Source organism: Artemia sp. Qi Xiang Cuo, chromosome 7 (assembly GCF_049724085.1).
Source record: "Artemia sp. Qi Xiang Cuo chromosome 7, ASM4972408v1, whole genome shotgun sequence".
Lineage (NCBI taxonomy): Eukaryota > Metazoa > Arthropoda > Branchiopoda > Anostraca > Artemiidae > Artemia > Artemia sp. Qi Xiang Cuo.
In genome coordinates this window covers 63179749-63205612 of record NC_142800.1, presented here as the reverse complement: position 1 = coordinate 63205612, position 25864 = coordinate 63179749, and the positions used below count along the sequence as shown (strand labels likewise).

The 25864-nt window shown below is 36.8% G+C and overlaps 1 protein-coding gene across 2 annotated transcripts in view; it reads right to left on the bottom strand.

Moving 5' to 3' along the window:
• LOC148950560 (putative tRNA (uracil-O(2)-)-methyltransferase) overlaps positions 1-25864 on the bottom strand; it is a 30871-nt gene extending 5007 nt beyond the window's left edge. The window contains exon 1 of one of the 2 annotated variants that reach the window (XM_089091654.1): positions 25846-25864. The gene's annotated coding sequence lies outside the window, so the exon portion shown is untranslated. Of the gene's footprint in view, positions 1-25752; positions 25826-25845 lie in introns of those variants that run through there. The other variant, XM_089091653.1, reaches the window with a different exon arrangement.

Genomic DNA, 25864 nt, shown 5'->3' with positions numbered 1-25864 from the left:
CAATACATCCTCTTATCACCAAGTGGAAAAAAATCCCCCTTTCTAATATTTCCACTTTAGTTCCTCCTTATTAAGCCTTTCCTCAAAATAAAATTCTTCCCCCGTGCTTCCTTAATCCTAGTATACAGAGAGAAAAAGAGAGATGGAGAAGACGTTATATCACAATACCTTTTAGGGATTTCCTTTTTCTCTAAAATAATCCTTACTTTTTGGATGCCACCACCCTTTCTAGCCATTATTTTGCTGCTTAGCTTCTCAAGAATTTTCTAAAATATTACTTACTTGGCTAGCCAAAAAACCTTTTCTTCTATCACTCAATGTCTCAAGGGCTCTTTTTATACTCCTTTTAATAACCTATTTGCTTGCACTAATCAGACAAAGTAGACCCTGAAGACTAATTTATAAAACTTAGACCCAATAACTTCTTTACAAAAATTAATAGAATCCTGTCTACCTTATTCCCCTTTTAAAATCCCTGATTTTACATCCATAACCAAATAAAAAAAACAAGTTTTTTCAATTGAAAGTAAGGAGCGACATTAAAACTTAAGACTAACAGAAATTATTCCGTATATGACAGGGGCTGTCTCCTCCTCAACACCTCGCTCTTTAAGCTAAAGTTTTTAATTGTTTTAAAGAATAAAGTTGTGAAACAGAGTCAAACTTCAGCGTAAAGAGCGAGGCGTTGAGGAGCGGACAGCCCCTTTCATAGACGGAATAATTTCTGTTCGTATAAGTTTTAATGTCGCTACTTATTTTCAGTAAAAAAAAAAACATTATTTTTTTTTTATTTCAATTAAAGCAAAATTTGCATATTAATTTTACTTTTTTTAGGCTAAATGGCTTTCTCGAAATTCCTTTCTGACATAACTTACGAATTAACTTACGTAACGAACTTTTATATTCGCATGTTTTATTACGCATATTAGGGAGTTTGCCCCCTAGTCAATACTTCGCTCTTTACGCTAAAGTTCGAATTTTGCTCGAATCACAAAGCCCTGAATCACAAAGGCCGTTTAATTAGAATAGATAGCTCTAGAATAGATAGCTAGAATAGCAAAGGCCGGTAAATTAGAATAGATAGTGTAAAGAGCGAGGTATTGACTAGGGGACAAACCCCCTCGTATACGTAATAATTTCTGTTCGTTTTAAGTTTTGCTGTTGCTCGTTACTTTCAGTTGAAAAAAAATCTTTTTTTATTTAATTTCTTATAGTTTTTTTTAATAATGCTGGGAATCCGGCGCCCCCTTCATAGAAATGTCCTTTCCTCCAAGGAAACATCCTCCATGGAAAGATACTCCCCCGTAACCCCCGTCTCCGACCCCTGCCCCCACCAGAAAAAATCCCGTCTGAAATCGTCTGTATACTTCCCATTAACCAGTACTATATGTAAACATTGGGCAAAGTTCATAACTTGCAGCCCTTCCCCCGGAAACTGTGGGGGATTAAGTCATCCTCAATGACATATTTATTAGATTTTCGACTGTGTTGAACCAAATGGCTATCCCAGAATTTTTATCGGGTGACTTTGGGAAAAAATGAGCGTGGGAGGGGGCCAAGTTGCCCTCAAATTTTTTCGCTCACTTAAAAAGAGCACTAGAACTTTTAATTTCCGTTCGAATGAGCCCTCTTACGATATTCTAGGACTACTGGATCGATACGATCACCCCTGGGGGAAAAAAACAAACAAATAAACACGCATCCGTGATCTTTCTTCTGGCAAAAAAATACAAAATTCCACATTTTTGCATATAGGAACTTGAAACTTCTATAGTAGGGTTCTCTGATACACTGAATCTGATGTTGTGGTTTTCATTAAAGTTCTATGACTTTTAGGGGTTATTTTCCCCTTGTTTAGAAAATAAGGTAAATTTTCTCAGGCGCGTAACTTTTGATGGGTAAGATTAAACTTGATAAAACTTGTATATTTAAAATCAGCATAAGAATCTGATTCTATTGATGTATCTATTGGTATCAAAATTTCGTTTTTTAAAGTTTTGGTTACTATTGAGCCGGGTCGCTCCTTACTTACAGTTCGTTACCACAAACTGTTTGATTGAAAATCTTCTTTGCTAACGTGATATCGCTTAGACCTATATATCTGAAAATATGTTTTAGTACACTCCATATTGCTCAGTTCTCAGTTCACCATAAAAACAATATGGCTACCCTATTTACCATTTGATGAAACCTTACACTCTACGTATGAAAACTCATTCTGTCTTATCACCAAATACTAAAACAGATGACTGATCAGCATTTAAGATTGAATACTTCAATGCTAAATATTCATGGTTCAAACAAAAAAGTCTTTGAAGCTCAATGCAACTTTTTTTCTGCAAAAACATTGTCATCTGCAAAAGGAAGGGCAAGCAAAGATTTATCTGACAATTCTACAATAGGTGTTGCCTACTCCTAACATCAGGGCCGTGTCCAGTTTTTTTTTCGGGGGTGTTTTACGTAGGGATTTTTTGTCGGGGGGGGGAGGTTACACACAAAAACAACTAAAAACACATAAAAAATTTGTTTATGTCCATTTTTGTTACGTTTTTATGAGCCAGACAAAAATTTCGGGGGGGGGGGGAATAACCCCACTACCCCCCCCCCCTGGGTACGGCCTTGCCTAACATAGTCCTTTATGGCATTAATAGATAAAGATAATAGCCTAAGTTAAAAACTACAGCCTTGCTTAACTCATTTACATTTTATTAATTTAGAAAATTCTTTTCCTGCTTGAACCACTGTCCTAACTATGCTACAGGTTAGTACTAAAACTTTAATAAAATGTCCATGGCTATCCTATTTGTAACAAGCTTTTAATAAGTAGCTTCCCTACTACTTCATCAAAACTCCTTTCAGGTAAAAAAAAGAAAAAAAAGAAAAAAAAAAAAAACATAGCCCTCGTTTTCTCAATCTAACATAATTTCTTATCAACACAGTTAAAATGAAGACCTGATCTACTGCACTATATTTTTTCCTAACACATAGTAGAATATCGGTTATGTTCTTCAGCAAGTCTTGACCATTTATCTACCCTAGAACTGAATATCTTACAGAAGAGCTTACTGATACTTTAACCAGACACAAATATACCTGTATTTCCAATATATTAGCCAATTTCCTTTCTCATGTAGAGGCATTAACGTGGATGTTGACCAGCCTTTAGGTCAAAATGATTGGCTTAAAACTGAAATAATCCACAACTTATTCCACTTCCATCATTTCATTGAAATTCCATGTATTCCCGGCACTGTTCCTCTCATCATCTCATTCCGTATTTTGCTCTCACTTACCTCCATACCCAGCTTTGAATCATCTTCATTCAACAGCTGATCCATAAATCCATCTAAATTTCTCCTTTAACCATTCGCCTACTCTGGCTTTTCACACCTGGCTTCCAAACGTTTATCCAAACTTTTGTTTGGGCGAACTTCACTCTCTTTCTAAGTTCCAGGAACAGATTTAATCACAAGCTTCCAAGGCTCTCTTGACTCTGCCTGGTTAAAGGCTTCCTTAATCCTAGTTTCATTTATGTTTTTAGTTTTGCACAGTATATTCTAAAACCCTTGCTCTCTTCATGTGACAGACTGCCCTTAAAAGTACTAAAAACTTGAACTACTCCTACATAGTTCCTGTATTTTTTTATCCATCTGTAATGTATTTTTAGGATGCTTATTTCAAACATGAAATCAATTTTGGTGAAATATAGTTCAGATATCTACACTTTTTGCAACATAGCACAACGACCCACAATTAATTTTACTGTTAAATCACTCTACATATCAATGATATGAAATTATATAATAACTAGTTCCTTTAGTTTTATTTAATTGTACTATATTTTCTAACAAATTTTTGGAACCCTGAATTCAATTACAAAATCATTTTTTTCTGTATCCACTTCACTTTGGAATTTTAGCATTATCATCCTTAATTAAGTTTACAGTTAAATCACTCAATATGCAAACAATGTAAAATTATACCATATCTTGTTCCTCCATTTTATTTATGCATAATATATTTTGCTATTGTATTTTTGGAATTCTTAATCCAAACGTGAAATCCATCTTTCAGTATCAGCCCTACATTTTCATATTTAGCAATACAACTAGACCCCCGCGCCGATGAGGGAATACCGGCGACAGCGGGGCCAAAACAGCGCGCCGCCGCCGCACCGCTGGCATGATCTTGGCGGCGCGATCAATGTTGACTGCAATCATTAATGTTTTTATCAGTCTTTCTCAAATCACAGCTTTAATTTCCAACAGATTCGAGCCTATTCATGAGTTCAAAAATTCACAAGTCACTGGCTGGAAACTGGTCTTCTTTGTTATTCATCAAGAGAAGTAGAAATCTACTTCAAGAGAAGTAGAAACAAAATGTCTGTGGCGTTTCAGAACTCTTGCATAATAGGAGTAGTTGAAGTATCTATTAGCTATGTATTCTTAACATAAAAAACTACCAAAATTAGTAGTTTTTTTCATCAAGCATTACTGCATACAAAACTTCAAATACCGTATCACAGAATTCGTCAGTTATCTGGTTAAAAACTTTGAATATAACTTTGAACTTAGAAGCTTAATTTTTTCATAATGCCCTTTGCCTATATCTGTTTTGACTTGTGAATAGTTGAAATGGGCGACTTTGATATTGATTGTTTTTTTTGCTCTTTTGGATTCCTAAAAAGCCTTTGTATTAAAAACTGGTTTTTAATAACAATTTAAAAAAATTGCATTTTAAAGTTTTTTTTTGGCTTCCTTATAGAATATATGTCATGTAGGCTAAGGCTGAGCTGCTAATTTTTTATTGCTTTTGGCTCCGCTTTTGGATATTATTCATTTTTTCTTTTGGGGATTCATTCCAAATTATAAACTCATAAATACCTAATATCAGTCAAATTATAAACTGCATCTAAAAGGAGTAAATTTATCAAACTGAAAAATACATTATGAACACTTCATATGAGAACACTTCAATTACAATGAAACAAAAAACACATAATGGTTTATTCGGTATGAAGAAAAATGAAGTGCCAGCTATTTTCTTAGGTAAAAAATGAAAAGCTCATCTGTTTTAAATGTAATTAAATGAAATAATATGCAGACTGAAGTGGCTCCAGGAAGATGTTGAGATTTTCTTCCTAGTTCGTCACTTTTAATCCAAGCAAAATGTTAAGGACACTTCTGCCGGGTGAATTTTTCTGTTCTGCCAGGGGAATTTTTCTTAAGCTAAGTAATAAGCTAAGCAAGCTATAAAAATAATAAGAAAATCAAAAGGTTCCGCCGGGGAATTTTACGATCGCATCGTCTGAACCGTTATAGCTTATCTCGTGCCGTAGAGGGCTGCACTGACTGCAATGGGGGGGGGGATAGACAAATGGGAGACCGCGCCACTCGCTGAACGCGAGAAAATAAAATGCTTAACAATGCTTCAGTAGGTTAGAAATTCTCCAACTATCAATCCAGGAGTGTAACCTCGCTTCCTCGAGTTATCTCCTTGTCAATTACCTCTAATTTTATGTAGAAATCAGATTCCTGGTAGCGTTACCAATGGAGTACAATTGAACTAGTTGCCTACCATGCGGTGCTAGATACAGATATACAAGTAAAATAACACAAATAGAAAAGTAATAGTTTTATTGAGACTTACATTTAGGCGTACAACAGTGCTTCACTTCAACTGACAACAATAGAGACAGAGATAATAATGACCAAATCTCAACAATGATTGCATAATGATAATTCTGACAAATGAATGCCCAATAATAGTTCTGACAAACGAATGTCCTCATCATAACGCCTCCATAATAATAATAATAATCACTGAATGACAATTGCCTGAATGCCTCGAAAAACACTTTTCTTCACTATATCAAACTATTACCGAATCAGTATCCTAAGAGCTATTTTACGATTTACCCAACTCCTGTAGAGGGGGCCGCTACCTTGTAATTATGTTAACAAACTCACTTCATTATGCTAACTACCCATCCAATAAATTGTTTAAATATTTTTGATGATTAAACATTCATACTGTTCTGATAACTTAAACTTCCTGTAAACTTTGTATCAAAACCGTCTCCCGATTAGCGTCGATTTGGCTGAAACTAAAATGCAGTTTTACTTTTGCTGATTAAGAACTTTTTTTTGAAGCGGGATTTAGACTTAATTAGGGGAAGTTTAATTTATGTCGGAATTATCTTTAGAAGGAAATAAATTTTTTTGTATTTTAAATATATCACATTTTACTCACGGTACATATTACCCTTCCCATTATTTAATGACGTCCCGTCATTAGGATTTGCTTGCCCTTGGGTTTTTGAAATATTCGCGATTTATTTACAATTGGTCCTACGTAATTTTAATTGACATTGTTTTATTTTATACTTTTATATAAGCTTAATCAGGAGTGCTAAAAATTTTCTCTATTACTTTTCTTATTTATTATATATCCCTTTCGAAAGTTCATCTACCGGACTAAGATTATCTATGGTTCTAGCCTAGCTACTATAATAAAAAAAATTTTTCTACATCTAACACTGATGACTTTTACATTTCCAACAAGGTTGGGGCTATTCTACTTTTACTATGAGATTTTTTGAATATTCACCTTTTACAAGTTTTTTTTTGATTGAATTTTACATTGATTTTACATTAACTCTATCTAAGTAAATAGGAATACACATATATATATATATATATACATATATATATATATATATATATATATATATATATATATATATATATATATATATATATATATATATATATATATATATATATATATATATATGAAAGATTTAAAATGTTCACTACATTCACTGGTAATCATTAAAACATTTTCACTAGGTTTGTTCGTTATATAATTTTGATAATAAGTTATCAAAGTTGCTTTTTCAAAACTATTTTTTATCAAAACTATTAAAATGTGACATGTTTAAATTCACATCTATTTCACCACCTACGTGTCTCTTAGCGTACTCACTCCTTCTGTTGTAAATTACGGTCCTTCAGCTTGGCAAAAATTTTAAAACACTTACAATATAGTTTCTTCACGGAACAGTTCGAGCATGGTTATGTTCATCTTGGACGAAACGCTTTCTCTAATTGTCAAACGGGAAATGATACTCCCAGGTACAGGTGTGTGGAATTTTGACATCAGAGTTCAGTCTCACCCGCTGTTTTTGGATAGTTCATAAGGTGCCTTATCGTTAAGGGGTTGAACACTGGGACTGTTAGGACTTGGGACTTGATCTAATATCAACGCAGTCCGAATTGGGTTGATTTTCTTCTCAGCATATCGTCCTTGGTCTATTTTAAAGTACATAGAGAATATAATTCTCGTATAAAATTGTTCATTCGTGCAGTTAGAGGTTACAGTTCTCTTATAAAATTGTTAGTGCATGGCTTGCGTCTATTAACTTTTGAGGTGATTCCTTGGTTAATCACAGGGGAATTGATGTTTGGATTTGGAATGGGTCGACATCAAACTTTAGTGACTCCTTCAACATATTGCCTTTAACTTGTGGGAGGAGTATATTGTCACTGAGGGGTTAGTCACTGGGGATAATTTGGGTTTCTGTAATTTAGATGATTAGTTTTCTGATTCATTTTTCAGAGGTTATCTCGTAACCTTTGTTGGATATAAGATACAGGAACTTATTGCACTTGATGGAGGTGAAAGGATCTATTCCGAGAAATGGTCGAAAGGGATTCGGTGCGTGAATTTGCGACACATAAATAATCTTTCGGTCCATCAAATATCATAGCTATACAGTCATATGGTACATGGGTCCATAATGATATTTATGTACTTATATCTTGTAGTGGTCGACGGGGTTCTCAGGATTTATGTGATTATATAGTACGATAATGCACTGGATACTGAGATTCAAATATAGTGTTACCTGATACGTAATATGGTTTGTGGTCAAGGAAACAATGATCAAAAAGTAACTGTAATTTTTGTAAACGAAGCTAGGACAAAAATTGCCTGGAGTCTATGGTGAGTACTCTTCGTTGGTTGAGGTATGATGAAAATAGATGCTACTAGGTTGTATCTGCACTGGACTACATATTGTAATGATTGATTTCCAATATGTCAATCCACTTCCTGTAATAAAAAAAACGAGGCAGAATCACACGTTCTTTAAAATCAAGTAGTCTTAGTTCATAAAAAGCAATATAATTGGTTACTGTTACGGTGAATTTTACACTGCAAGACAATATTAAACAAATACATCAATATTGATACAAATAATTTGATTTTTCAGAAAACAATGTCATTATCGTGTCAGTTTCAAATGTATACTATTTTCTTTGGGAAATCTAAAACAGAGATTTCTTCTAATTTGATTTGAGAAAGGAAACGATGATACAAGACTTATTTAATCCTTCAACACTTATTTAATTCTCGCTTATATTTAAAACAATCCTTTAAACATAAGTTACTCTAAACATAAGTTACATATTTCATGCCTTCATTGTTCACGCACGTCCGTGCTGTTTAAAAAACACATGTTGCAGCGTATTAGCCGCACGGTTTTACGTAAACAACACTTACCATGAGGGAACAAGACATAGCAAGGACGAGTGGAGACCTCTATACCCAGTCGTTTTCTAATGTCTTCCATTTTTCTTGGCTTAGACGTTCTCATGGGGTTCCGGGTTTAACTTCTGCATTTCAGTCGTTTCCCCGTGTTCTTTCTTTGGGTTTTGCCTTCTTAGTCTCAGGAGTTTTCCATAATTAAAAGTCAGTAAGGTTCTCATGGTCAGGGAAATCGCGAATACGAAACATATGGTCAGTAGTATGTTCCACCAGAAATTGGTTAAGAATAACCCTTATCTATTATCCACGTACGTTAGTCTCTGGTCTACATTTGTATATAGGGGGATCTAGGAGTCTAATACTTCTCTTATTTTTGTAAGCGGTAATGTCCCTTTATTATTTTCTATTTTGGACCATATTGAGGTTTTAATTTCCTCATTTTTTATATTCGGAATAGTGTACGACAGGTTAATTGTCTTAAAATTGGTTATTTTAGGACTTCTTATATTTGTGCTTAGGAACTTCAATTCGAATACTATGTCATTTTCATTACTCTTATCTGTGTCTATGTACATCAAATAGACCAATAGATCGTTCGGAAGCTGTAGGTTTTTCAACGTATTCGATATATCTTTCTTATGCATATTTTCACGAATTACTTGCGACATCGTTCAGCTAAGGAAAGCGGATTATAAATGACTTTTATTACTCTAAAAATTAATTGTATGTGCGACGCATTACAACATTTTTTTTGTTCACGTACAATAATGTCAAAAGTATTGATATTATTGAATATTATTGAATATTTCCCTGGTTTAGATATTATTGAAAGTATTCCCTGGTTTTGATTTTTTTTTTCTTTTTTTTTGTTACTCGTGAGCTAAGAGTTTTTAAATTATTATTCCTTTATGGCGCCTATCCATTAAAATTTTTTGTATTTTTAAGGGTATTTTAATCTGTCCGGTTTCTTAACCGTTCTACCTGACTGTGTCGTTACTTTTTCTTCTGTTTCTAGCGGTTTTTTTCTTTTTAGGTTTTGCTAGCGAATTAAGATCAAACTTTTTGTATTGTTTTTTCAAAAATTATTGCCCTTTTAATTTTGTTTCTTTCGCGTGCGCGACCGCTGAAGTCGGTTTCGATTTCCCTATTTCTTTAACTACTATATGGTCCGATTCGTCGTCAGATTCTTCAGAACTGGTTACCAATAATTCCGCATTAGAACTTTTAGAAGTGACACTTCACGTTTTTGAGGTATCACCTGCCCTCCCTTCGTAACTTTCTACTCCTCTGGAAGTAGAAGGTTTCTTCTCTAAGTCTTCGCTTTGAGTTTTCAACTCGGGAGACTTGACAGATTCTTAAGAGCTTTGAGGGGAATCAAAAGTTTTTGCGGGGTTTCTCCATTGTTTAAATGCCATGTCTTCAGGGGGATTGGGCATTCTTTGCACTAGTGTTTCCCTCCATGAGGTCCATTGTTTGGGCTTGACCTTGGACACAGTTATTTCATGATATTGTCCTTGTTGGTCATCCTTGGGAGTTTTATTCCTAGGCAATGTACTTTGACTCTTTTTTATTGGGAAATTTATTAAATCCATAGCTTCTCGCAGATTTGTTTTAATTGAATCTTTGGGAGGAGTTTTCTTTACAATACTACCCGGAGTTTCTACCGCTCTGTTCAGTACCTCCTGTAATGACAGGGGCCTCTCTATTGGTGTTGCAGGGGAAACCATATCGTCTGGAAATCTTTTGGGGGTACAAGGGGTCGAAATTCTATCAGGAAAAAATTGGTTTTTAAGAGATATTGTATAATCTAATTCTCCTGCGCTCTCCGATGATGAACTTTTTGAGCTTTTTGGCGTTTCTCACTGGTGATAGGGATTTTCTTTTAGGAATAATTAGATTTTTCATACCTAAAATTCTTCAAAGTTTTCCTCGTCACTATCATTCTCGAAATAGTCTTGCTTGGAATTAAAGGGTTTTAGCTCTGCCAATCTTGATTTAGGGGGCTCATTTTCTACGTCTGACGATTCGGTAAACGAGGGACGCGATATCTATCTTTCTGGAAATTTTGCTCTTTTTATTCGGCTAACATGTGCCTTGTAAGTTCTTCCACTATCGGGGTTCCGAATTTTAAAATTATATTTGTTATCGTACTTTCTGACTATTCTGTACGGTCCAGAATATTTTTTGGAAAGTTTCTTGCCTTCCGCTTTTGCCTCATTTTTTAGATAGACACAATCTCCTATCTTAAAATCTATGTTCTCCTTGATTTTGGGTAGGTTTCTTACCTCGATTTATTTTACATCTATCCAAGTACTGTTTTTCTGTTTTGTAAGTTTTTCTCATACTGCTTAGGGACTAATGTATATAATCTTCTGTGTTATTTTAATATTTACGGCACTTAATAATGTCATCATAGGGGATTCTAAAATCGCGACCAAAAAATAAATAAAGAAGATTTTCTTTGGTGTTTCTGAGAAAGTAGTATTGATTATGTTAGTTGATTATGAGTAAAAATTGAACCAAATGGCTCCTGTTGTACGTTGTATAAGTTTCTAATAAAATAGAAAATATTTTATGCCTATTTTATATTTTACCATTAGCTTGTGGATGATAAGGAGATCCAATTTATCTATATTAAGAGATCTCATTAAGTCTTTCGTTAATTTTGAAACAATAATGCTTCCGTTGTTGCTTATAAACTTATTCGGAATAACAAATTTATAAAATAATTGCGCTGACGCCTTACTCGTGGCGTACGCGCCTTGATTTTGTAATGCTTTAGTAAAAGTAAATCTAAAAAATTGATCTATAACTGAAAGAATACAAGTATAGCCTCTGTTGGAAACAGGTAAGCCTCCACTGGTTCCATATGAATTAAATGAAACAATATCGAAGGGGAACCTCGCTACCGGGACTCTTACCATTGGGTGTTTAGGGTAAGCTTGGGGGCTTTTTCTTAAGTTACACGCTTCGCGTGTACTCAGATATTTCTTAAGTTTTGGTACTGCTGACAGCACGAAAATACATTGTTTGAATTTATGGAAAGTTTTCGTTATTCCTAAGTGTCCACCTATATCTGAATGAAAATATTCGAAGGCATGTGTTATTAGGTTTTGGGTAATACAGGTATTATTGAGGTTTGGTTTCTATTTGCCTCAGCAGTCGCAATTCTGCATAAGATTTCTTCATCAAGATCATAGTGATAATGATCTATCTCTTTATTAAGAGTTATAAATTTATCTGGTAACGCATCATCATTCACAAAATAATTAATAAGTTCTACACACATTTCGTCCTTTTTTACTCTTTTTATATTTTCTAAAGACAAGGGACAATAGTTATCCTTATTTTCTTTTACTGCGTCTTTGACTTTGTTTTTCTTACATTTATGTTTTCTCTTAGTATTGATAGCGTTAACTTCATTTTCCTCGGCGTCCTACGGCATATTTTCTGGGAATCTACTCAAGAAGTCACAAGCTGCATTTTGTTTACCTTTTAAATATTCAAATTCATAATCTAGATCTTGGATTTTCATAATTCCTCTAGCTAGAATTCCCGTAGGGTTTTTAAATGTGCGCAGGTACTGCAAGCTTTTATGGTTTGATCGTAGTATAAATTTCCTACCAATTAAATAGTGTCTAAATTTGTCCAAGTGGTGGATCATAGATAATAATTCTAAGTTGGTGGCGGAATAACTACTTTCGCCTTTTGATAAAGGTCTACTCGAATAGCATATAACTTTTTCTATTATTTTTTGTTTAGGCGTTCCCTCTAGAGGATTAGGGTTTTCTACCGGGATTATTTGCGAAAGAATAGCGCCAATGCCTTTCGAACTAGCATCGGTTGTGACCACAAACTGTCCGTTTTCAAAATCAGGCAGTGATAATATTGGTTCCGAAATTAGTGCCTTTTTGAGACGGTTTAGGGAAGTTTGAGCTTCCTGGGACCAGGTAAGATTTTGGGAGTTCCCTTTAGTTAATTCCGTGAGGGGTTTCGCAATTTGGGCGTAATTGCGCACGAATTTTCTGAAGTAGCCAGTAAGACCTAAAATTCCTCTTAATTCTTTCATAAATCTAGGGGATTTGAGGTTTTCAAAACATTTTAATTCGTCTGGGTCTGGAGATATCTCTCCTTGCCTTACTACTACTCCTAAAAATTTAATTTTAGGTTGAAATAAATTTGCTTTTTCAGGCCGGCATTTTAAATTGTCCTCACTGAATTTCTCGAACACATCGGCTAATGTTGCTAAGTGTTGTTCAGCGTTTTCTCCTACGCATATGACATCATGAACAAATGAATGATATTATTTAATCCTCTTAATAGGTGTAATAAGGGTCTACATAGCGCGCTTGAACTTGTCTTAAGTCCAAAAGGTACTCTTAAGTATTCGTAGGAACCACATTCAGTTGTAGAAAACGCAGTTTTATAGACATCTTTTGCGGCTATTTTCACTTGGTGGTAGCCTTGGGTAAGATCCAAAAAAGTAAAAATTTTGTTTTTGCTCGAGACAGAATCAAGGATTTCATCTATTCTTGGTAAAGGAAATTTATCACTTACTACTTGTTTGTTAAGGGCTCTATAATCTACAACAACTCTAAGATCACCATTCTTTTTTGGTAGCAAGACCACTGGTGCAGAATACGGACTTATACTGAGGCATATAATTTCATTTTTTTTCTAATTCATGAATTTTATTTTTTTAACCACTCTTTGTGCTTATACGGCAGACGATAGGGTTGTTTCGCGACAGGATTACCGGTCGTTAGAATTGAATGTTCATAAAACGATATCAGCCCGATTTCATCTTCAGATGCGGAAAATACATTTTTGAAATTCCATAATAATTCGCATATTTTTTTCTTAAGTTCTAAGTCTGTAATATGATCCATATTAAATTTTTTTAAGAATTGCGATTTAGTTAGAGGGCTTTTGTTGTTTGAGGTTACAATGCCGTTTGCTTTGTTCCCTCTGGAATTTTCACATGTATCTAAATCAGTATTTGATATAACATTAATTTGATCTACACATGTCCACTTTTTATTGTAGTCAAAGCCTATCCATATTTTTTTTTTGTAAAAATTAAACCTTCTTATTCATCGTAATATAATCTATTCCTCACATAACATATTTTTGAGGAATTCATTTGACGGGATTGCAAGCCATATTTCAGGTTTGTTATCTACTGGTTCAATCATCTGTGATATTTGAATTCTTTGTATCGTTTTGGGAGGGATTTTTGTTTTCCGTATCGCGAACCCGTAATATTTCTCTTCACTATTATTGTCTATTAGATTCATACTGGCGCTATGCTGCGTCATTGCGGCATCTTGCGGCGTCACATTGGGTTTTACTATGTTTTTCAATAATTCCGCTATTTTCTTGATTTCGTTCGACCTATACTGTCGCATATCTCCTATTTTTATTTTTTCAGATTCAATACACTTATTATTTAGGTTTACTTCATTTCTGCAATGTCTCTCAGAATAACAAATTTCTGATTATGCCATGTCCTCTTTGCGAGACATGAGATTCAAAAGATCGCGATATTATACCGCCAGAAATTTTATTTACTGTTACGTTCTCTTCGTAACCTCTGTTACAATTTCTTAAGGTAGAAATTCCTCGTTCGCTATGTCTAATAATACCTTATTCGACCTTAAAAAATTTGCGCCGATGATGGCTTCATACGGGAAATTGTCACATATAGTAAAGTTTGTCGGACGAATTCTATTAACCCTTTCTACGTCTAGGCGAATTGAACCTTTTGCATCCAATTTATGCCCTGTCACGCTAGTTAATTTGGGATTATTAGGATTCCTCTGTCGCCCAATATGCTAAGGCAACATATTCAATACGCATGAGTTTATGATATTAACCGTTGCACCAGAGTCAATTAAAGCCTTAAAGTAGACATTTGCCACACAAAAATCATTAAATATAGGTAGCTTATTATTACTATCACTACAAGACGGTACTATTATTGGGTTGGACCTATAAAATATTCTAGGCAAATTAAAATATTCTAATATAAAATATTCTGTCACGCTAGTTAAATTGGGATTATTAGGATTCCTCTGTCGCCTAATATTCGGAGGCAACATATTAAATACGCATAAGTTTATGATATTAACCGTTGCACCAGAGTCAATTAAAGCCTTAAAGTAAACATTTGTCACACAAAAATCATTAAATATAGGTAACTTATTGTTACTATCACTACAAGACGGTACTACTATTGGGTTGGACCTATAAAATATTCTAGGCACCCTCTAGGTCCAATTTATTCTTCTGGGGGGCCTGACACGTTTCCCTGCGGACTTATTTCATCCATCGGTGTCTGCCAATGAGATTCAGCTATGTGAGATTCCATGGGCATATCTAATTGATTTACATTTGTCTGCCTTCGCCATGTATTATTCCGGTAATTTGGATTTCTTGCGGCAGTGCCGGTTGCTGGCGCTGACTGCAAATGCCGTTGGCTTGAAAAATTTGCATTTCCCGTCGGCCGATAATTATTTTGCCTATTGGGGGGAGGGCTATACAAATTCGGTTGTTACGTATTGCGAAATACTGGTGGTTGCACTATTCCCTACTTGTAGCCTGGTGCACCAATGGCGCCAAAAATTTTTCTTCTGATTAAGTGGTTGCCATAGTTTTGTGTATTACCGACGGCAATCTTTGGTGTGCGATTAGGGACATAACGGCACTCTCTCGCGATATGCCCAGGTCGATTACAGTTATAGCATCTTACTATAGTGGTACTATTTCCATAATTGATTGGTTTAATGGGCTGAAAACGTACTGTTTTCTGCCTATTGGGTTCTTGTGTTCTATTTCTTTGTGGCACTGGGGAGTTATCCCTTGAAAAGAAATTAGGAGAAGCTTGATCACCCTTGAAGGTCAGGTTGCGTTTGATTCGCCTAGGCTATTTATTTTTGTTTTACTGTGATTTGCCACCATCGGATCAATTTCGATCATTCGTCCCACCTCATTAACTGCGATTTCCAATGTCTCAATATTTTTTGATTTTACCATCCTATAAAGTTTTGGGGATAGCCCTGGCAAAAAGGCTTCTAGTATGATTTTTTCATACAGTTCCCCTGAACCCTTTCCGAATTTTGCTTCTACTGAAAACCGTATATTGTGAAGATATTCTCTTACATTTTGTGTATGATCAAAACATACCATACCGTGTTTTATTTTATTAGTTGAACTAGTTTCGATGAATCTATATTTGAATGCCGTTAACAATTTTTCTAATAAATTTATCGTCAAGTTGTCATCATCTCCTATAGTATTTTCAATCTGCTTTAGGAAGGTTAAGGCCTGCCCTCTTAATCTAAGTAGGAGCATACCGACTAACGTTTATAGCTCTGTTTTTGTTAATTCTACAAACTGGGCCAATTGGAGATTAAATTCATCGATATCTGTTTGTCCATCGTATTGCGGAATAGATTTTGTTATTTCTACTTTTTTCGCGACCAACTTTTGCGCTATTAATAGTTCGCTCAATTCTTCTGACATTTTTGAATTTGAATTAACTCAAAATAATTTTTTTTCTTTTTTTTCACTTAACCTATTTTGGGGGAGGCTATTATCTCCTATGAGATATTTTAAAGGGTTTTCCTATAATAACTTAGCGGCAATAGGCCTAATCACTTTTCCTTATAAGTCTGTATCTCTCCAATGATTTAAATTTAAATTACTAAGTTTGTAGCATAACTAGTTCGCATGTTTTCCTCCAAGTTTACGACTGCGCCAGTTCCGCCGGGTGAATTTTTCTGTTGTGCCAGGTGAATTTTTCTTAAGCTAAGTAATAAGCTAAGCAAGCTATAAAAATAATAAGAAAATCAAAAGGTTCTGCCAGGGAATTTTACGATCGCATCGTCTGAGCCGTTATAGCTTATCTCATGCCGTTGAGGGCTGCACTGACTGCAATGGGGGGGGGGGGGGTAGACAAATGGGTGACCACGCCACTCGCTGAACGCGAGAAAATAAAATGCGTAACTATAGTAGGTTAGAAATTCTCCAACTATCAATCCAGGAGTGTAACCTCGCTTCCTCGAGTTATCTCCTTGTCAATTACCTCTAATGTTATGTAGAAATCAGATTCCTGGGAGCGTTGCCAATGGAGTACAATTGAACTAGTTGCCTACCATGCGGTGCTAGATACAGACATACAAGTAAAATAACACAAAAAGAAAAGTAATAGTTTTATTGAGACTTACATTTAGGCATACAACAGTGCTTCACTTCAACTGACAACAATAGAGGCAGAGATAATAATGACCAAATCTCTAAAATGATTGCATAATGATAATTCTGACAAATGAATGCCCAATAATAGTTCTGACAAACGAATGTCCTCATCATAACGCCTCCATAATAATAATAATAATCACTGAATGGTGATTGCCTGAATGCCTCGAAAAACACTTTTCTTCACTATATCAAACTTGTCCTGATTCTGCGCCCTAAGAACTATTTCACGATTGGCCCAACTCTTGTGAAGGGCCCGCTACCTTGTAATTATGTTTGCAAACTAACTTCATTATGCTAACTGTCCATCCAATAAATTTTTTAAATATTTTTGATGATTAAACATTCATACTGCACTGATAACTTAAACTTCCTGTAAACTTTGTATCTAGCGATTTTTTTTTATTTCCAAGTATCTTGGCAAATTCAAAACCGTCTCCCGATTAGTGTCAATTTGGCTGAGACTAAAATGCAGTTTTACTTTTGCTAATTAAGAACTGTTCTTTTTGAAGCGGGATTTAAACTTAATTAGGGGAAGTTCATTTTATGTCGGAATTATCTTTACAAGGAAATTATTTTTTTTTGTATTTTAAATATATCACATATTACTCACGGTACACACTTAGTATCAGTTATTGAGTTTAAGCTTTGGTTTCCAAATGCTCACAAAAACTACCAAATTTAAGAAAGTTGCAACAATAAGTTACCTGTGGTCAAAATACTCAAAGACTCCTCTTTGATCCCCACCCAGGCTCAAAGCTTCTGCTATGGTCATATCCATGGAAATATCCAAAGAGTTTCTTTTTAAAATAGCTTTTGAGCATAGTTAGGGGTATTTAGCCTTTTTTGCTTTTCTTCAAAGCTTTGAAAAAAGTGTTATAATATTCTAAATGTTACATTTGTGCATATTTTTGGTAATCATTTGTGGGGTGATCAAATTTTTTAAACCACTGTAGATACATAAGAATGTTGCAACATCTAGTACCCTGAGGTCATAAGACTGTCAAAGACTCCTCCTTGAACCTCCCAAATTGAAAACTTGTATTATGACCTGGCCTTTTAGTGTAACTTGGGCACTGGACCAAGGGCGCCATTGTCCCTTGCACACAATGTTAGGTGGGGATGTCAATATTGCTTTCATCACACCAATTCGTTTAAGTGTGAATCTGCCTGGTACTTATGAATGAATGTTTTCAAAGTAAACGTGTTTCATCAACAAGAAAAAAAAACGGGTTGGATACATATGTCCCTGACACTCAATTACAGAACAACATTGAAGTTTATGTTCATGCAGCAATGAAATCCTTACCAGTGAGCAACTCTAAATTTGAGGAAATCCAGCATGAGACATGCCGAGATGCCCAACTAGCAACATTCACATCCCTTGTACATAATTACCTTAAATTACCTTAAATCGCATCTTCTAGCGACTAAGGTTGCAGGAACCTGTAGATGTCGCCAGGTAGTATTGACAGGAGTTCGTTGCACAATTCATTAGTGGATCATCACATCCTACACGTATACAGGACAGTTGAATATCACACACTAATAGACCCTGGTGGTGGATGCAGGCTCATCCCACTGCGTCCTCCATGGCTTGTTCCTCCAGTCATGGTCAACGCCAGTCTTGAAGCTGTTAACTGAAGCTGCGGAAACAGTTGAATCGCTCAGTGAATTCCACAACGGAACAACGCGATTGGTGAAGAAGTTATATTTCTCACGCTTTCTGCTGAATCTTTGGCGGAGTTTTATGGGGTTACCTCGCGCTCTGCTAGACTGGTCCTGTTCGAGAATGGGCTTGATAACACTGCTGTTCATCAACTTATATGCCAAAATTACGTCCCCCCTTTTTCTACGGTAGGTCAGAGTTTGCAAATCAAGCTTTTCTAGGCGTTGCTCATATGGGATTTGTTGGTTGGCAAATGGGAGCCTAGTAGCTCTTCTCTGGACTTTTTCAAGCAACTCTGCATCGCATTTAAAGTGGGGTTTGCAACTGCCATCCCAAACTCAAGATGAGGGCGGACAAGGGCTGTGTAAAGCTTCTTAATGACCCTGGGGTGGCGACTAGTCACTGATCGCTTGATTAGGCCTAGGATCTTGTTTGCCTTTGCGGCTTGAGTTCGGCAGTGACTATGGAACTTCAGCTTATTATCTATGATTACCCCGAGATCACGTTCTTCCTCTGCGCTTTGGATGGGTGTTATAGCACCAGTAGAGTCCAACATATGGTAGCTATGGCAAGGGTTGTTCAGTCCAAGATGTAAAACTTTACATTTGCTTGGGTTAAACTCTAGTGTCCAAGTTGAGGCCCATTGGCAGAGGTTTGTTAAGTCTTGTTGCAGGGCATTGCAGTCTTCGTCAGAAGCGGCAGGTCCAAAGAGTTTGGAATCGTCTGCATATAATTCCAGCAGATTCTGGACAACCTCAGGAGCATCGTTAATGTAGAGGTTGAATAAAGTCGGGCCCAACTTAGTTCCCTGTGGCACACCACTTCTGACATTTACTGGTGCCGAGTACACGAGGTTTCCGTTGTGGTCGTAGACTGCAGCAATCTGGATTCTATCAGACAGAAAGCTATGGATCCACTGGGCTACGTCTACATCAATGTGATATGCTGACAGTTTAATCATCAGGTACCGGTGGGACATTTTATCGAAGGCTTTTGCCTGGTCCAGTAGGAACACGTCTACAGGGGATCCCGATTCGATAACCTCAGTGATTGATTCATAAGCTTGGATCAGGTTCGTTTCAATGGACATTCCTTTTCTAAAGCCATGTTGGCCGCTGTAAAGGAGACCATTCCTTGTCATGTGAGCTATAACGGCATCATTGACAATTCCTTCAATCAGCTTAGCAACGACTGAGGTAAGGCTTATGGGCCGGTAGTTCTCTGGCTGGCTTCTGGAACCTTTCTTAAATATTGGAGTTATTGTTGCTGTACGCCAATCAGGTGGTAGTTTCTTTGTCTTCAAAGACAGATTATACAAGGAGCAGAGCGGTTCGGTGACTATATCAGAGATTTCTTTGAGCAGCCTGGGATGGATGCCGTCTGGTCCTTTGGCTTTGTTAGGGTCCAGCTTTGATAGTCTTTTCTTAACCTCTTCAGTCGTGATGATGAGTTTCGGCATAAGATGTTCGATATGTCTGGGGTCAGGACATGAGGGTTCAGCTGATGAGTCTGAGGAGAAGTTCGAAGCGAATGTAGTGTTAAGCAAGTTTGCTATAGCTTCTGGGTCTTCCAACTTTTTCCCTTCAGCGTTGAATAAGAATGGTATTGATCGCCTGTTCTTATCTTTCTTGGACACATACCTCCAAAATCGTTTAGGGTTTTCCTTTATACTAAAGGCTATCTTCTCCTCATATTCTGCCATAAAATGCCTAGTTAGATGTCTCAACTTATTCCTGGCTCTGGCATAATGCTCCCAGTGTCGTGTGCATACACACTTCTTGTACTTCGAAAGTGCCTTTTTCTTCCTGTTCATGGCTCTTTTAATGGGTCGATCTATGTGAGGCAGTGTTCTAGGTGCCTTGACAAAAGACGTTGAAGTACAAAGCTGCTCAACATGGAGGACGGCGTTCTTGAAATTTAGCCAGGCTTGCTCTATATCATCACTGTTAGTCACTTGATCCCATGCAACCGCCTGTAGTATTTCCCTGATCCTGCTGTAGTCGGTATACGTTCGTTTGGTGCAGTTGTTTGGTGGTTGACTTATTAGCAAGTCATGGGAAATACAGAGGTGATCGCTAGCGCCAATGGGGGGCAGGTAATCAGTATTCACTAGCAGTCCTGGGTTGTTAGTGATTGTCAAGTCTAGTAGAGATGGTATCTGGTTGTTTTTGTAACGGGTTGGCTGATCAATTAATTGGTACAGATTATTGTTGCCTAAATATTCCACAAACGGGTTAGTTGCAGTTGAACTTTGATGGTAACCTGCTCCATCCACCCACAAAATATCAGGCATATTTAGATATCCAATTAAAATAAAATCTTGGTTACAATGCTTAGATGCATGATCAGCTAATTGAGTAAGAGCCCCATAAGAGGCAGCGGCATCTGGGCTGCTTGGGCTTCTATAAACGCATCCTATTAGAAGTGGCTTCCCCCCAATAACAATATTAACAAAAACACTCTCAACCCATGGGGAATAATCGTGATTCAAAGTCAAATCTCTGACCTGTAATACATCCTTCACATAAACAGCAACGCCTCTTCTGGGGTGAGTTGAGAGATTCGAGAACAGGCGATATCCGGGGATCATGATATGATCATCTTCCAGTGGGGTAGTAGAGTTCTTGGGGGTCAGCTCGCAGATACACAACACATCGTATTCTTCAGCAGTAGTTGTAAGTTTTAGTTCAGGAAGCTTATTTGTCACTGTATCAATGTTCGTGTGAAAAAGCTTCAATAATTTCTTTTGACTAGTCTGTGGAGGGTTACTATAATGTATCACTTTTGGCAAACTCTTGAAACTAATGTCTGATGAGCTAGGGCTCGAGCATGAATGGAAAGCACAACTATTATTGCCACTCTTAAATGAATCACTATCATTGACACTACTACAACTGTGGAAACTATTTACATATGGGCTATCCTCAGCAGGCAGTGGGCACTTTAGTGCTCCGTCGCTGCCCCGTTTTTTGAAGTTTGGATTTGTTTTCGTTTCTCCCTTTCCGCCTTTGTGCGGTCAAAGTGAAACTGCACAGCACCCTTCAGCTCCCTCGACTTAGTCACAATCTCCTTTTTTATCTTGTAGTTATCAGTGAGGAAGAGGACAGGTCTAGGTCGGTCACCTGGTTTCGGTGGATTGTTCCCGAGCCGCTGCGGCTTCAAAATTTTGACAGAGGGCAGATTGTATGACTGGGCGAGATGATCCTGAATAAACATCAGAATATCAGCTGCCTCTTCACATGATTCAGGAACTCCGTAAACTACGATGTTGAGCTGCCTTTTCTGTCTCTCTCTGTCCTCACGGATGATCCGTCTAACATCACTTTCAAAGTTCTTGGTAGTATCGCTCTGACACCGGTTCAGCCTGCTAGTAACTATATCTTCTAATTTGGATTCAACTTCTGCTAGGGTGCACTTGCCTGCGATCTCACTTTCTAAGTTAGAGATTTTGCTGTTAATGTTCCCCAGTTCTTGTTTAAGATCTTGCCGAAACTGATCCAGAGAAGAGGTCACAGCTTTTGAAACGGTAGCTTCGATAAGCTTTTGTGTAGCATTTGAGCCAAGGCTGCTATTCCCAGTAACCTTACACACAGGACAGAACCACTCACAGGTGAGGCTGTCAGTCATTTTGCAAAATAGTTGGTATTCTGATTTTGAGATTCCAACGCAATCTATGCACAGCCACTTATCACAACCATCACAAGACAAAGCTTGGGACTGTCCATCAAGTTCGCGTCTACAGCTACCACACTCATCTTCATTTTTCTTTGGGCTTACCCGGGTTCTCTTGTTTGTTGACACTTTCGGCGGCATTTTCTTCTATTTCTTCGCTGAAAACTCGGCTGAGAACAAAACCACAGTACAACGCCAAGCGATCAGAACTTGGCGCCCGGGTTAAAATTTAAAAAGGCACGTGGGCGGGCGGTCACGTAGGCACTTTTATCGCGAGCTTAAGTTCGATAATTGCACAGGATTCGATGAAAAGAATAGTCAAAACTGATCAGCAAGTATATAAAATAGTCTATGTCCTATTTAATTTTCCAAAAAACTGTTCTAAGATTTCACTTGATCCACTCTCAAGGACGCCAAGGTCAACACAAAGGATGTAATTTCTCAAGTTACACACCTTCGTATTCTGTGGTCCTGGCAAATAATATGCCAATATGCTTTCTAAATACACCTCTCAGCCAATATATTTTCTAATTTGAAGTTCTTTTTGACCTGAAAGTTCTTGAGGTAGACAAAATGTGGGAAGTGCAATACTCAAATCACCTATTCCCAGCAGTTTAAGGATTAAATCCCGCTGGTACCAACTCGGCCTCTTGTTTGTTTGATATTGCTCCCTTCTGCACAAATTATCACCAAAAGTCCGCAGAACAAATCATCACCAAAAGTACGCAGAAAACGGAAGGCCAACGTAATCTGTGGCGTTTTTAATAATTATCATTTTGCAACTGTGCTCCGTTCCTGACTGCAAATTCAGAAGAAGAAGAAGCTTGGCTTTAATTACAAACAGCCACAGCTGTTCGATCAGCTGTTTAAATGAATTGAAACAAAGGGTATGTCCCTTGGGAATTAAAATAAAAAAATTTCTAACTTCAAAATGCAGGTAAACAAAGTGACACACCAAGGGAATCCACTTAAAATAACACCTAGGTACAAATATAAGCAGTTAAGGCAAAATATGGGTAGAAATAAATAATCTTTCTCACAGAATTGGCCAACAGTCCTTTATTCAATTTCACACAACCCTGTTGCTGCTGTGTTGCAGCATTTGTTGGCCAGCTAATGGCTGGCTTTCAAAATGTCAGTCATGCCTGATGGAAGTTTTGGCCTTCTGGAATATCCAGCACAAACTGAGCATCCACAACAGTCTGCTATTGAAAGGCCAGCAGATCATCATACCCTATACACTAAGAACTAACATTCTACACAAACTCCACCATGCTCACCTGGGAATAGACAAAACTAAAATGCACACAAGAATGATCATATATTGGCAAAAAATGAATGCAGATATAGAGAAGTTTGCCCAGAACTGTGAAATGTTTGAAGTTTGCTGCCAACAACCAAAAAGAACCACTAAGAAGCAGCCAGATACCATTACTCCCATGACAACACCTTGGTATTGACCTATTTGAATGGAATAGAGCAGGCTACCTCAGAATCAGTCATTATTATAGCAGGTTTTTTTTAAGTTGAAAAATTACCAAGCCAAACTTTGTCCACCATTATAGAAAAAAAAATGAAAACTATTCTTTCATGTTTTGGGATTCCCTAGCTCATATCTTCTGACATCAGTCCACACCTGTTCTCCCAGGAATTCAAAGATTTTGCTCAGTCCTCAGGAATCAGCCTGAAAACATCTAGCCCCATATACCCAAGATCCAATGGGCTTGTAGAAAAGTCTGTCCAAATCTGCAGAAGAAAATACTCACTAAAGCAAAAGAAGCTGGAGCTGACCCTCATGTTGCTCTTTTGGAATATAGGAATAGCCCAGTTGACAGTTATCCTTCACCAGCCCAGCTTCTAATGAGTCATCAGCTCTAGTTAATCCTACCATCAAAATACCAACAACTAAAACCCAGAATCGTCCCAACAAAAAATTCCATGCAATACAAGTTGATTGAACAGAATAGGCAGAAATCTTTGACAAATCAGCAAAGCAACTCCCGGAACTCCAGATGGGTGACAAAGTCTTTGTCTAGAAAATGGCAAATAGCTCTTGGAGAAAAGCCAAAATCATTTCCCATCATGAAAATCCTAGATCCTATGTACTTGAAACTGATGATGGATCTAGGATGCAAAGAAACAGAATCCATATCTCTTGATGCCATTTCCTTCCCCCCACATCACCAGGCACCCCAGCAACTTGAAAAAAAAAATGGCACAGCCTATCCAGACATGTCCAATGTAGCAAATTTGCACATTGATTCTTATCCAATAGAAGAAGCCTATGAAATTGATCAGGATTCACACAAAGAAGAGGTGCCACTTTCACCAAATGTCAGACCTGCCTTCCCATGTCATGTGGACCCCTGTGTATGAACAGAAGTTACACCACTCCCTTCTGCATCAGTGAACTTGCCCTGGACCCTCAGTGGCAGAGTGATTAGGCCAATAACACATCTTGATATATAGACCTCATTAAGTGTGAAGAAGGGAGATGTAGCATTATCTATTATATTAGCTTGTGTATGCTTTTGCTTATATTGCTTGCTTGTGCTTATTATGATTTTATTATAGGTGCTTGGGTCTAAATTAAACCATTGAATTGAAGAAATCTAAAAGTGCCACTTTATGTACACTACTCTATAATAGTATGATTACCTTAATTCACACTTTGGAGCAAAATAAGGTCCAATTTTGGATCTGTTGTTGAGATGGCAGTTCAAAAAAATATTTTACACAAAATATAAAAGAACAGGGAGGGTTCTGACTGTGTTTACAACCCAGTGACATGTCTTCTGACTATGAGTGTGCTAAGAAAGATGTAATTTAAGCCCACTTGGTAACAGTGAGCACACATAGGTATGGTCAAGGGGACCATTCTTCTGTAGTTTAGAGTAGACACTATTGCACAACATCAATTTCTGATAGAATATGCAAGTTGCTTGGGTAAGACAAGCAGCATCAGCATCCTAGGACAACTGTGGGTAAAATTCTACTTTAGCTACTTTTGACTATCTTAGAAAGAGGCTAGGTTAGGAAAATGAAACTTTCAGGGATGGGTTTACAGGCTAAAGCATGTCCCGGGAAGGTATTTTGAAGGGTAAATTTTTACCAAATCATATTATTGACTTATGAATAAAGTAAACATACCATTTGATGCCTTTTTTTATGCTCTTTCCAAATATAATAATTACTTTTGTCAGAAATGAATTTTACCCCATCCCTATTTATACCAAGTCAGGGTTTATATTTGCACATTAGGGGGGTGGGGGTAAATTTTATTTCTGATGTAAATGAGAAGTAAGATTAAACTTTTCCCCACCCTCCTATATATATAGGGGTGGGGGCTAAAATTCAATTCTGACAAAAATGATTATTATATTCATAAAGAGCTAATAAAAAAGGCATTGAGTGGTATATTCACTTTATTTGTAAGTCAATAATATGATTTGGTAAAAAATTTACCTTTTGAAGTACCTACATCCACTCCTTCTCTCTCTAGAGGGTCCTGACCTTTGATGACATTATATTGTTCAGATATAAAGAATCTTTTTATATTGTTGAATGTAGGTAAATCCGAACTAGAATGTATAAAATTTCACCATCCTTGGGTCTGAGAGATTTGAGTCTCCTCTTGACAGCAATGTCAGTTGAGACTTCTTTCTATTGAAAGAGGGATAGTTTTGTTTGCTTACCTTTCAAAGTTACCGCCAT